The sequence below is a fragment of the Corythoichthys intestinalis genome, chromosome 4 (assembly GCF_030265065.1).
Source record: "Corythoichthys intestinalis isolate RoL2023-P3 chromosome 4, ASM3026506v1, whole genome shotgun sequence".
NCBI classification, from domain to species: domain Eukaryota; kingdom Metazoa; phylum Chordata; class Actinopteri; order Syngnathiformes; family Syngnathidae; genus Corythoichthys; species Corythoichthys intestinalis.
Window position 1 is genome coordinate 44,850,372 of NC_080398.1, and position 13,987 is coordinate 44,864,358.

Below are 13,987 nucleotides of genomic sequence, written 5' to 3' on the forward strand. Positions count from 1 at the left end.
TGCTTGGGATGTATAAACGTTTGAAGACTGCAGAATGGCAGTTTTTGCACTGGGTTTAGCTTTCACTAGGCGGGAGAGAGATAATGTCAGGAGATTTGATAAAATGCTGCATAACCTTGTGGCTTAAAGGACACAACACCTCTTTTTCCTTTTACCTTTTGAACCTCAATCTTATTTTCTTCAACACTTTGTCCACACTTTGCCCTTGAGCACCATATGAAATTAAAATGAAAACTCCCATTTGTAAATTTTATAGTCATAGTCTGATCTGACCACTTTATATTAGATGTTTAATAAAACAAGCAACATTCTCCCAATCACTTTAGAGTTCTGTCCATTAAAGGGGTGGACCTACTATTTAGGCCCACACAGTCTGTTTGCCTCTTATGAATGAACACAAGTATCTAAATTAAAGCGATTAAAACGTTTAAATTTTGACAGGGTATTGGATCTTAAGGAGGTGCGATGCATGTTACGAAACTTCACTCCCAATGTCGTCATGCTGCTGCTGAGCTGCCATCTCCAGCCTTTTAGTTCAGGGTTAGCACGCTCAATTTCCATGCTGACAGCACGGTCGAAGTGTAGTGATGTCTCCACCATCAAAAGACAATAGCACTTCTTCAATTGGAAAATAAATTGATGAAATGTGGGTAATATTTGACTGAACTATTCATGGTTGAGCTAATTGACGGATACTAATTCTTTCACCAAAGTAGTGACACAAAAGATCAATGGTTTTGAAAAGTTTTCTTTAAATCAGCACTGCTTATGTTTGTAGGTTAGGCTTCACAACAGAAAAGTAAAACATTTGCATCAGTAATCCATTCAAATATCTATATTTGTCGCACACATAAACATACACAAACGCATGCACACCCAACCATACATGTATATATCCAGATGTGCTATTGCAGCTAATCTGGACTACCCTGGAAATAGCATCTGCATGATCAACTTCTAATTTTACATAGAGTCTGTGGTATATACTATTAAAAAGAGATGCTAAATACTTTAAATGTGATTACTGAATCTAAGTTATCTTTTTTAAAATGTCTTAGAGGCAGCATTGTAAACTGATTTATTACATAATCTGTAGGAATCCCAAAGCATTTAAAGGTGAATCAAGAGACACAGAGTCAGAACAACTGAAGTTTTTTGCATCCAAAATCAGTCATACTGTAAACTTCACACAATCAAATGTGAAAATACTAAATCTGAAAGGCAAGAGAAAACTGGTTCACTATAGTAAGCAGGGGTGAAAGTGGGCCGGAGCGCACCGGATCGGCGTTCCGCCAAGAAATACGATGGCGGAACGCCGTTCCAGCATACGGTGCTTTGATCCCGAAAATATGACGGCAACTGTCAAAACCCAATGTTTAAAAAAAAAAAAAAAGAAAAAACCTGCCACGCTGCCACACACGCATCTCAAATAAGAACAATCTACTAATGTCAGATTTACATACACAAGTGTTAACAATACAAGCCTAATAAAGAGCTTGCTTAGCGTCATCCGTTTTCACTGATTTTTATTATTCATTTATTCTACGTAGTTCTCCCCAGCGTCTCTCTCTATCTGACAAGTCGCATTGCCTGTAGCCCTTTTCACACATATTACCAGGGAATTTCCCGTATAAGGGAATGCAGGATTTACTCTCGTCATTGCTTTCGTGCATGAAAAGATTCCGAGAATGAAGCCGGTTGGACGCTTTCACAGACTTGACCTGTGTTGCCCACTGGTACTCTCTGTGCGTGGAAGGCTGCTGGGTGATTTTATAACCTGGAATTTAAGTCATTTTTGGTCAGCATTGTCACAATGTTGGTCAAATCCTGTCGTGTTTTGTTCCGGAGGGAGCGTTCCCCGACGTGTAACTGCAACCAATTCAAGGTCTTCAAGAGGTAAGATCGGGCCTAAAAAAATCCAGCCCGACCCGACCCGGGTCCGCTGGTATTAATACCCGACCCGCCCGAGCCCGATCGATTAACTTGATTTGCAGGCCTGAAAAAAACCCCAAATGTTATGTTTTATTTGTAGGTCCGAGCCCGGAAAAAAAAACTAAATTTTATATTTTATTTGTAGGCCCAAGCCCGAGAAAACCCCCCTCAAAATTATATGTATTATTTGTGAGGAGGAGAGGGAAGGGATGCTCCAGTCAGACCTGGACAGATCACTGCTTGCTGCTTGGAAAAACGGACTGGTTGCGTTTTGCGTGATCACATTTGGTGACAATGCCTGCGCATTAAAGCCTGTCTTTTGTAACGAATTCTCAGTTGGCAGAAAAAAAACGCAACTTTTCTTAATGTTTAAATAGTCTACATATTTTTATGATCATTTTAAATTCATTTGCACAATGAAACAAAGCTGGAAAAGTTTGTAAAATGTAAATAAACATGCGGTTTTGCATCGCAGAGGAGAAAGAGTAAAAAGAGGGCGCATGGCACGCGCTGGCTCTGCAATGACCATACAGCGCCTTGTCTTTTTTTATCCGAATTATTTATTTGATAAGTATTCCTTTGTTTAACATCCATACATCGTTTTGGTATACGTAAATAAATATATATGTATTTTAAAAATTTAGCAAGAACCCCGACCCGAACGTAATGATTGGCATTTTAATTTCGTTATGTTTTCAGTTTAGTTTAGCCATTTCCAGCTTGCCATGTTTATAGCCCTGCTTTCACACACACCAGGAGAAAACCAACGCAGGCATGGTGAGAACATGCAAACTCCACACTGGAAGGCCAGAGCCCGGGACTGAACCCTTGGTATCAGAACTGTGAGGGGAACGTGCTAACCACTGTGAAACCTGTTGTGTTTTATTGTGTGTTATATTTATAACTGTGCCAAAAGTTCTTGCATTTTGGTGGTTTTAGGAGGTTTAAGCGCCCCCCCACACACACACAATAAATAAATAAATAAATAAATATTTTTTTTTTTTTTTTTTTTTAAAGGGGGCTCTGTGGCGAACTTTATGTTAGGGAGTTCCGGCAAGAAATTCTAGCCACTTTCACCCCTGGTAGTAAGTCATGCCATTCCATAAATGATATCAGAGCACTGTGACCATTGGTGCTGGCCTCTCCAAGAGTAGTTATTCAGGAATGCTGTCTCAGGTACTTCCCAGCCAATAGCCAGACCTCAGTAGCAATGTAAATATGAAGTATGAAAAATGCTCCCAAAGAAAGAAAGAAATTAGTCAAACTGCCACGGAAGCTAGTATCCTTAATTATTATTAGTATTAGTATTAATATTGTGCATGAAAGGCAGTTCGACTCAAGATCAAGGAAAACTAAGACTCAGATTATGACCATTTTGACATTGGCTTGAAAACGAAGCCGCAAATGCAACACAAATGAAATGGCTTCTCTATGGAACACAGTGCAAAGTCATTTCCCTCCCACATCCCAAAACTCAGCAAGTGAGTGGTGGACGACATTTCCCCGGGCTCACTCTTTGCTTCACACGCACAGAGTCAAGGCATGTGCATGGAAACACATGCAATCTTGTCCATCTCGGTTCTCTCACTGTCTAACTCCCACTTGTGCCCTTTAATATTCTCCAAGTCAAACTATTTTAGGTGGCTTTCATTTCTGCTTATATCAAGAATTACTGAAAGTCTCCAAAGGACATCACAACACGACTTGGAAGCTTTCTATTTGAGATGATTATCTCTTAGTTCAACTTCAATATTTTGTCACTTTTTAACTTGAAAATTGCTACAGAGAGTCAAGTGAGATAATGAGACAAGTGTTTTAGATGGGGTATGTCATGTGACAAGTTTGATTAATACTCAGTCTGACAACATTGTCAACATTTAGCATGTGGTTGCGACCAATGTGACATGGGTACTTATTGTCAAAGTGTACCATGCTTGCCGGTATTTTTTCGGCTTAGTATTTCATTTCGAGCACCATGATGACCATTTTTCCTCGCCCCTAGGCCCGTGTCAGGGGCAGAGTTTGAGGGGTTGCTGGCAGTGCAGCCGCACACGGGCCCAGATCTCTAGTGAGCCTGGTTTGCAGGCATAAATGGGGCCCAGGTGGGTGAGGGGCTGTAAATGACGTATGATGATGAGCAGATCTATAATATAGGGTTGAAGAGGGTGGCATAAAATCTGGACCTGCACCTCCCTCTCTCCGTTTTCCTGGGTAAAAGATGGATAGCTAGAGTGTGCAGGAGTCCTTGGCTGAACTGTAGAACTGCTGATGTGGCGCCGGGCCCACAAACAGCATGTCTCTATCTGTCTCCCTGTGATGCACCCTGCTTCACACAGGCCGGAAAAAAAAAATCCATGAAAAATATCAGTCAACACGATGTAGACGAAAAATTCATTTTCTCAATGTGGATGAGATTTTTAATAAATGTACATAGAACACATGATCATTTTTAATGTATTATATTTACTGTAAATGCACAGAGGTGTCTTGTTGACTATACAGGTTTCTTTCATGCTCCACAAGAACTAGATTTATCATGAGTTGTATATGTGATGTTGTTCTGGCTTCTCAGTAAAATACATGTAAAGATTTTTACTATACGGGAGTTTATTTCCTTTTACACTTACACACTTTTTTGACTAGAGGAGAGAACCCATGCACAAAAGATTCAAAATGTACGGTAAACGTATGCCCAAAATATGAAATGTATATTATCATTAGAAAATACAGTGGCCACAAATCTGCTCTAAGCACTGCAAATTCAAACAAATGTAGATTACTGTATGCACTTTATCCCACCATTTTGGTTTCTACTGCAATTCATTTAGTCAACAACAAGGACTTAGCTGGCCAAGTAAAACAATCCATAGCAGCTCAATTACTTTTCAAGTAAAAAATGTCTGTGCATGTTACAGCATGGATCACATCGTCCTTTATCTGAGACTGCTTATCTTGCAGCATCATTATTGGTCCATCAAGTCTCCTATATAATCAGCATCTGTCTAAGTTGTCCCACATTCTAACACCAAGCCTCCTGCCACCACTGAGTGAAACACACACATTCTTGCTTAGATTCACACCTACACACAAACAAAAGTTCACGCAACATCACTCAGCTGACCTGAATGATGTTGGGATTGTGGATTTCTCCTGTGCCCATGTTCGAGTGACTCATCTATCCTTCCACTGCTTCATTACAGCCTGCAAGGGCAAACGCTATCTCCCGCTCCTTCTGCCGCCCCAGCTGGAGGCAGAGAGATGGAGATATCTACAGTAGGTAGAAAGTGTGATATCGCTCTGTCTTTAGTATCGTCCCCCTACCTTCATCTTGCTCTTTTCCCTCGTCTCTATATTTATCTCATGTCTCTACATCTATAGCTTTATATCTCTGTTTTGAATCGTGCTTGCGTTCCTTCTCTTCACAAGCCTTGAGTGAGTTTGGAATTGTTTAGGTAGCTAAATGTCGACATTTGAATCCCCTAAAGATATATAATTGACTCCAGAGCAAAAAGCTCTCAACTAAGGAGCAAAAAAGTCCTTTGGAGTTGAAAGGTTACGCCTCACTGTCCCATATTGCTACTGTAGATCTAATTCCTTACACACAGTCCCAAAATCCGGGAGGAAGAGGTTTTCAAGAAAGATGTAAGCTATAACTACCTATGTTTTAATCTGTTTGGGATAAAATAAGAGTGAAGCTTTACAAAGATATCAAATGTAAAAGAATACAATAGGAGTTGTATTATTTTTTTAAGCCATAGAGCTAGATTATGTTCTGCTCAGAGGCACAGCTTTTTGGAGGGGGGGGAAATGTCTTCTGAGGCCCTAGGGTAAGGCATAAATAATGGATTGCTAAAACCTCTTATTCTCTCAATTTTATATGGCTAGCTGTTATCAAAAATAACCGGATCGGTGACGCATTCAGATTTGCACGCAACAGAGTGGTTTCTAGTCTGATGAGGACTTACTGGGCAAAAAGTACAACTAAAAACCCCACTTTCCAACATATTCTACTAACTGTAGTAGTGCAATGCTATCATGAAATGAAGTCAATAACATTATAAAATGAGGTTACACAATAAGAAAAAAAAAAGCAAAACTGCAACATAATACTTTATTCAACTACTTATGTGAAATGCCATAAGAACATTAAAGTTGGAGTAAAAAATCACACTGATATTTGAAAGTCAAACTAGTTTAAGACTGAAACCACAGCCTATCAAATGAGACATCAGCAAATTTTGAGACAAAAGCTCAGATGTGGCAAGGAAAAGGACAAACTCAAAACCCCATCAAAAGAAAAATAAGAAACTGAGATGGGACCTAAGATGGAGGATACATTTTCAGGATGACCAGGCTAAACAGGATGCTGAGTCGGCAACACTTATGACAAGGGTGCTCATACATTTTTGCGCCAAAAGCTACTTTTCGAGGAGACAACCTCCCGCAAGCCACATTAACAGTGGGGGTTGAGTTTTATTTATTTTTTTTTTTTATTTGTTGTGTGAGCAACATATGAGGTTATGTTGCTCACACAACATCATTAACTCATTTGCTCCCAAAAACGAATAAATACGTTCTATTTTTAATTGTTTCAGTGTCCCAAAGATGTATTTATACGTCTTTTACATCCCCCCCCAAAAAAAAATTTGGCTCCAAAGCACAAAGCTGAAAATCCATTTTAAAGCAATAAAACTGGCCACTGGAGGGCAGTAGCGCATTTGGTAAGACCAGCAACCCGATTCAACGGCAACGAATGGCCAAGCCGCACGGCCGAGCACCGGCGGAAGATGACCGAATGGATGCCAGGCGGCGGACGACCGAGCAGAACAACCGGTAGGACGCCCAGGATGCCAGGCGCTGGACCACTAGTGCAGCGGACGATGCCTTTGAGTCCGTTCTCCTCTCGAGCAGAGCCCACAGAGACTCAAAAAGATTCAACTTTATGAGACAGACGGCGATGAGGGAAAGGTGTCGCGGCCAGCACAGCGTCATCTTTCAGTTAGTTATGTGTAAATAATTGTTACTTTGCTATCACAAGTTCTATTTGTCTGGTTGTTGATCTTATTTTGTAAAAGGAAAACATTATTCAGATGTTTGGGATGTAACTAAAGCAAAAAATAGCTGTGCTAAAGTCAAAGTTATGTTTGAAATGTATGCTTTCACAAAAGCTAAATTTCTCCGTTTTTTTTCATCAGAAAACTGGAAAATTGCTCAAACTAAGCTATTTTCTAATGCTGATTTCTAAAGAATGGAAAAAGATAAGAACTAACCTTTTTTTCTGCTGAAAGAAGAGAGTCTAATCTTTCTTTTGTTGGGTTCCATATTTATATACCAATAGACAGAATTTTCTGTGGGCATTGCAAAATCAGTCAAAATCCAGTAAAGGCTGGGAGCGAAGGGCCTTGCTCCGGTGAAAATGGCTGGGAGTGAATGAGTTAAGGACATGCATTTTTAAAAAATAGTTTTTATTTTTTTCATGCCGCGAGCTAACCACACTAGCGTTGCGATCAACTGGTCAATCGCGATCGCAGTAATGTGCACCCCCTGACTAATGGTATTGAATGCTATGGGAGGATCTTTTGTGCAGTGTTGCCAACTCCCCAGTAAGGTAAGCAGCTATTGACTATCCTAAAAGTCACTAGATGACGCCATCACCTAATTAGCATAATTCACATTTTGCATGTAATTGTAATGGACGCTGTAGGAGAGAGGAATAACGTCATGGAAGAAGCAAAAAGTATGTAAAAAAAAATGCACCAGAAAAACTTGCTAGATTTGTTGCTGGTCGGTTTTGACAAAAAAAAGTCACCAGATTTAGCGAGAAAGTTGGCCAAGTTGGCAACACTGCTTTGTTACGTTATTGTTTACATTTCTCAAATTGCATCATAGTAGTGTGTGGCAAGAACCACCGTAATTTACAGGTAATTCAGTTATTTTGCACAAAGTTTGCAATTGGGTTTGTGAACATCCACAACTTGTGTCAATAACGACAATTTAACCCGCAGTTTGTCACGTCTTCACTGCCATCATTTCGAAACAACTGGGCATGCGCCGACAATATGTCAATAAAGATCCACCTACAGAATGGTATCTGAAACAACATGAAATCCTATCTAACTTAATGAAGTGCCTAAGGAAGAGGAACACCACGGAAAACTGAGTCTATTTTGATGTAGTAACAGAAAAGCAGGAAAAGTCACTCAAATCACTCTCCTAACTGCTTAATACAATATAACTGATGCAACGATAATAAAACACAGACTTTAGGCCGCAAAGTGAGCTATGTACAGTATGAATTGGACTTACCTTTCATGCTCAAACATGAATTCAAGTCTCACAAATGTTAATTGTGAGTACGATGTTTATTTATAATTTCAAAAACCAGCACATAGTGGAGCCGGTCTTATGCTGACCCCTGGCTATAGGAGAATACGGAGAATATGGAAAAAATGATGACACAAAGAGGCCGTTTTGTTGCCAGCTGGAAGGAGTTTGAGTTATTCAACAACTTACAACAACAACTTACATTAGCGTGACGTGAATAATAATTCTGTCATCACTAGACATGACTCTTAACTGTACAGTTGAATTTGATTTCAATTTTGATATTGTTTTATATAGGGCATTAATTTATTTTATACTGCGCACAAGGTGAGAATGTTCAAATAATACTTAAAACATTGACTGTTTCATGATGGTGAAAGTTCAGCTAAAAATTCATTATGCGTTACCTGCACCTCTTATCCTTAGTGGGGTCGTGGGGGTGCTTGAGAAGGTCTCAGCATCAGTGTCAGGTGCTGGTATTTCAAGGAGGGGAAGCTGAATTTACATAACACCTATTGATATAGTAATAAAATCACATGAGTAGACGACATGTCAGCCAACCTATCTACTTATGACAGGCCAACAGCAAAAAAAAAAAAAAAATGTCGCACTTCAACAAACTGGCAGTAGGAGTCCCCCTCGTTTATATAAAAAAAAAAGCCATTAATGTTCTACTTACGTCTTTGGAAAACCAAGGTTGCATTGTTGTAGGTTTTCAAAGCTGTCGTGGCTGAAATGATGAAAACAATGAGCCGATTGGGGACCTGTATGCATGCTAACAAAAACGGTCCAAACCTTTGCAGAAGTTTTTTTTTGGACCACTCGTAGAGTCTCGAGTCTTCCTGTGAGTAATTCATATCGCTACACATAGAGATGGCATGACGAATCCCGCGAGTAAAACCCAGAAAATGTTTGCAATATATGGCGAGGATAGCGTGGTGCTATATTTCCGTGTTCAGAGTGGTGGCGAGGCTTCCTGGAAGTTACGTCACGAGGTAGGGGTCGGCAGGACGGCGCGTCCCTCGTTGCTATGGTGTTGCTATGGCCATAACTCAAAAACTACGCGGTCAATTATTATTATTTTTTTTTTATGTGACTTTTTGAGAGAGCGAATGACGCATTTAATACAATTCAACTGAGTAAAACACTTAAGAGCGAAATCTGAAAAGCTCTTCAGTTCCCCTTTAACAAAGAAAATGTCGCTTAGAATGATTAGGAAAGTAAAGTTCAAGTCAGAACAACAGAATGAAGATTGAAAAATTCTTCCCACGGATGTTAAAAAACAAGATCGCTGATTCTTTCCTTTTGCTGTCAATAAAAAAGGGATTCAGCCTCAGACAGATCATCCAGTCATCATGCAGAGAAGCAGAGCGTCTGGGTCAGCCAAACTCCGCCCACTGACCATAGACCTCCAGTGACGCAACGCCTCCAGTGGGTGGGACAAACCTAGCCTTTAGCAAATGACTCGTCTCATTTCGTAGTAGTGGAATAATGCACTCTCAACTCTGGAGACGCACAGCGTCCACACTGTTTAAAGGACTGTGAAGCTGCGCAAATAAACGAAATGTAAGCCGCGTCGTAACCAGTGGTACAAAAGCTGATTCTGAACAAAAGTTGAGCGTGTTGTAGCACATATTTCGTCAATGATATATGGCGGAAAACACAGACAAGGCTGAAAAAGCAGTTTCTGCTCTTGTACCCCACTTTAAAATAAACTGCTGTATTTTAAGCCAAAACAACTGTTGTGTTTGATGGAACAATATATCTATGCTGCCATAACAGATTCATGGCACACAAAGCCCTCGAACTATTTTTAATTTGTCCGTTTCACCCTGAAAACCCCCGTTTACAGACGTCGCGCAACCGCTTTTGTTTCAACCCAGCCATAAAACGAAGGTAATTAATTATATTTATTATTCAAAATGTCTGTCGTTTTTAGCTTACAATCATTAATTGATGTCTCACATTTAGTTTAAAAAAAAAAAAAAAAAACGACTTTAAAAAAAAATTCACTCACATATTTTAAACTCTTAAACAAATTATTTCACAATGGAAAAAAATGGCGTCTGTAAAAAAGTCACAGATATCTACCTCATAACTATCACTTGTATTTTTTTGTTACTGTCGCATTTTCTCCGATATGTTAGATGATAAATAATCGATCCAAACAAAGAAAAATTGAAAAAAAAATGTTTAAAAAGGGTAAATATATGAAAAAGAACATCTCAACTACTCCTTGATGTCCGCGATTTCTGCATCGCGACCATTGTTATATTACCATGTTTCACCCATAAAATCCCCCAAAAATCCAGCTGTGGCCATTCACAGCACGTGTGATACATACACTCAGTGATACATGCTACATGGAGTTTTTCGATCGAAACAAGGTAAGTACGTGACAATATCTCGCTAAAGTCATGGCGTCTGTAATTCTGCTCTCGCATGCTCTCACCTCCAGATAGGGTTTCGCTGTTTAAAAAAAAATTTTTTTTTTTCAAAATGCCCTCCTGTTCAAAATTTTTTCCCCCCAGAAAATTGAGATTTTAAGCTTTCCAATAATGTATACATTGTACATGTATATCGGAAAATTTTGAAAGTTTGCTAAATTGGGAGTCTCAGAGCGGAACTTCAAGTCACCTGAGTGTTTTCATATATACATATCCATATACACACAAGAGTGCATTTGATCACTTATTTTTTTGACGTTTTAAGGGAAACTTAGTTTCCCTTGCAGTTTTAGAGCAATCACATCTGCTCAGCATACTTTTTTCTTTTTTCCAGCCAATCCCAAGGCACAAAGAGACAAACAGCCATTGATTCAATTTAGAGTGTATGATTAAACTATCATGCATGTTTTTGACATGTGGGAGGAAACCAGGGTGCTTGAGGAAAACCTGTACAGGCACAGAGAAAGAGAACATGCCAACTCCAAAGAGGACGACCTGGGTGTGGGTTTGAACCCTTGATCTCAGAATTGTGTGCTTAACAGTCATGCAGCATGAAATGTATTATTTCCATTATTTGTTTTTCGATGAGAAAAGGTCCTTAAAATATCAACAACTCAGAGAGTAATCGTTTTCCTGAAATATTATGTGTTTAACGATATATATCAGCAGTTAAAAAGTTGCATGTATAATTACTTAAAGTATAAACTTGCTTTTGATCTTAATCTAGGTTCTTTTATCCCAACATCCACAGGCACCTAAACCTCATTACTCTAATGGACAACCATTTCGACAGCGAGAACCGATAAAGCTGAATCAATGCCAGTGATCACTTGCCACCTTGATAAGTATAATAAGCACACTGAAGAAGAAACGACAGAAGAAGCATTATCATTGAAGAAACTCTTTCAACTAGTTCAGTCATGATAAGAAGAAAAATAAGTATTGTACTTTTAATTTTTCAGTCAGAATAGTCATGTGTGGTTCTGTGCTTATTCACAGTATGATGCTGATTTAAATACACATTAAAACTTCAACACAGCAAACTAGTAGTGCAGTTAAGCTGGTCGAGACGTTCGACCCTGGGCTGTTTGCCAGCCAAATGCAGGCTATATACTGACAACATCTATTTACTCCTACTGTACATTCATAGCATATGATTAATTAGGAGTCTTCAGTTGCTATAGCAGGCAGGGTTTTGACTATGGAAGGACGCTTTCACAGACCAAGGTCTGAGCCAAGACACCATCAGCTGACAAGACAGCTATTTGTTTTGTTATGGCCGCCATGTTGTATCCGTACAGAGTATTGAAAGTTTACATACAAATGGTCAGGTAATTTTCCACCAACTGCGCGTTTTTTGTCAATTTAGACAATTGGTAATGTAGACAATTATGCGTCCATGCAAAAAAATTAGCCTTTTATGTGTTTTATTTTATCTAACATTTCAATCTAAAAACGACCAGGGCCAGCTAGTCGGCAAGACGTGCCTCTGTGCTGAGGCAATAGTAACATCGGAATTCAACCTAAATAAGGTGTGATTGTATGCAGAAAAATGCTAATTTTGCTTTTGTTGAGTAAAATTAAGATGATTTGCATGCTTTCCTCAAGTCTTAAGTTTCTAATGTGAAAATTGAGTGATTTATTAGCTGTTGAAAACTTGAACTAAATAATAATAATTTAAGGTGCTATTTTGGGCAAATACTTATAAGATGTGTTAAATATTGCTATTGATCCTGGAAATATAGGTGATTATCTTTAAGCATTTGGTGATTTTATGTGCATCTAGCGTTAAATTTGAGAATTTTATAGCCATTTTAAGTTTTGTTATACTTGTATAAAAAATAATTAATCGGGATGTTATTAGGGAACGACTTTAAATTTTTTGATGTCGCTGCTCATAGATGACTCATATATGCCTAAGGGAGGTGCCTGTTTTGGTTTTAGGTCGCTAGCAGCTTTGGTTTTGAAAATATTTTGAAATTTAAGCTTTTGACAATAGGCCCCCTACGGATGGGCCACGAGCCCTGTGTCCCTTCAACAAATTGTGAAGTCTATGGCCAAGATTTGATCCAGAATCTCTCAGTTGTGCTAACCACTAGGATAGGATAGGATAGGATATCTTTAATAGTCACTGACACACAGTGCATTTTCACTGGCCTGTTCCAATCACAGCAGAAAATAAACTCTCCTTAATCTTGTGTGTGTCCAAAGTCCACTTCTGATCTGCGAAACTAATAAGACTACAAGTCTTTCTAAAAGGCCCAATTAGAGGCTGTTCTAACAAGGCTACCAGGATAATTGCAACATTTGTTTATCATATGTTCCAAGATCTTTTACAGATATGTTTGTGTATATAATAAAGTTAATTTATTTTCCCCTCAAAATAACTCAAAATATAGCCATTATTATCTAAACCCCTGGCAAAAACAGGGGCTTATTATATAAGCTGCACACAGACTACTTTTCTTTGTGTCAAAGTGTCATTTTGTCAGTGTGGTCCCATGAAAAGATAGACTTAAATATGTGCAGAAATGCAAGGGGTGTACTCAGTTTTGTGATACACTGTAATTGTGCCATCCTACACACACTGATTAGCAACAGGCTAGCAGCAGATAGCAGGGTTTAGGGTGTGTTACAGCCACAGCAGTACAGTAGTTGTAGTAAATAATATTAAACATCATCATAATTACAATCATCATCGTAATAACAATATCAAAAACAAGTTGTTTCATGCGCAGGATTTTAGCTTTAGTATTTTTTTTGAGCACCGGACAGATGAAAATGCAGGGATAGGGGAGAACACGCCTTCCATAACACCAGCGGTAACATGGCTACATAAACACCCGGTCTTTGTGGTGGCACAGGCTTCGTTCCACATTTGCATTCGTGAACATGTTGTCCTCCCATGTCGTGATGATAGCAGATGGATGTGGTCTTTCCAAATTGTTTTTTGAGGGATTGTGATGAGTGATGCCACTCCAGCTTCACTGTTGTTTTGGATGGAGAAAGTCTAAAACGGAAATTGTGAGCAGAAATGCAGAAGTGAAACAGAAGTACCTCGGAAACTTGTCAATATAGAGTTGGAATAAGACATTTTTGTAAGCTAGTGCAGCGAGAATTTTCTAAAGTATAGGTGTCTAAATCGTGGCATTTTGCATCTAAAATATGAAAGCGTAAATAAAAATTTCCATCCACTCATACGTGTCATAGGCAGAGTTTGACTTTTGGGACTGGGGGCACAACATGTTTATGACCCCGAAACGCAGTGTCAGCAATAAAAATAA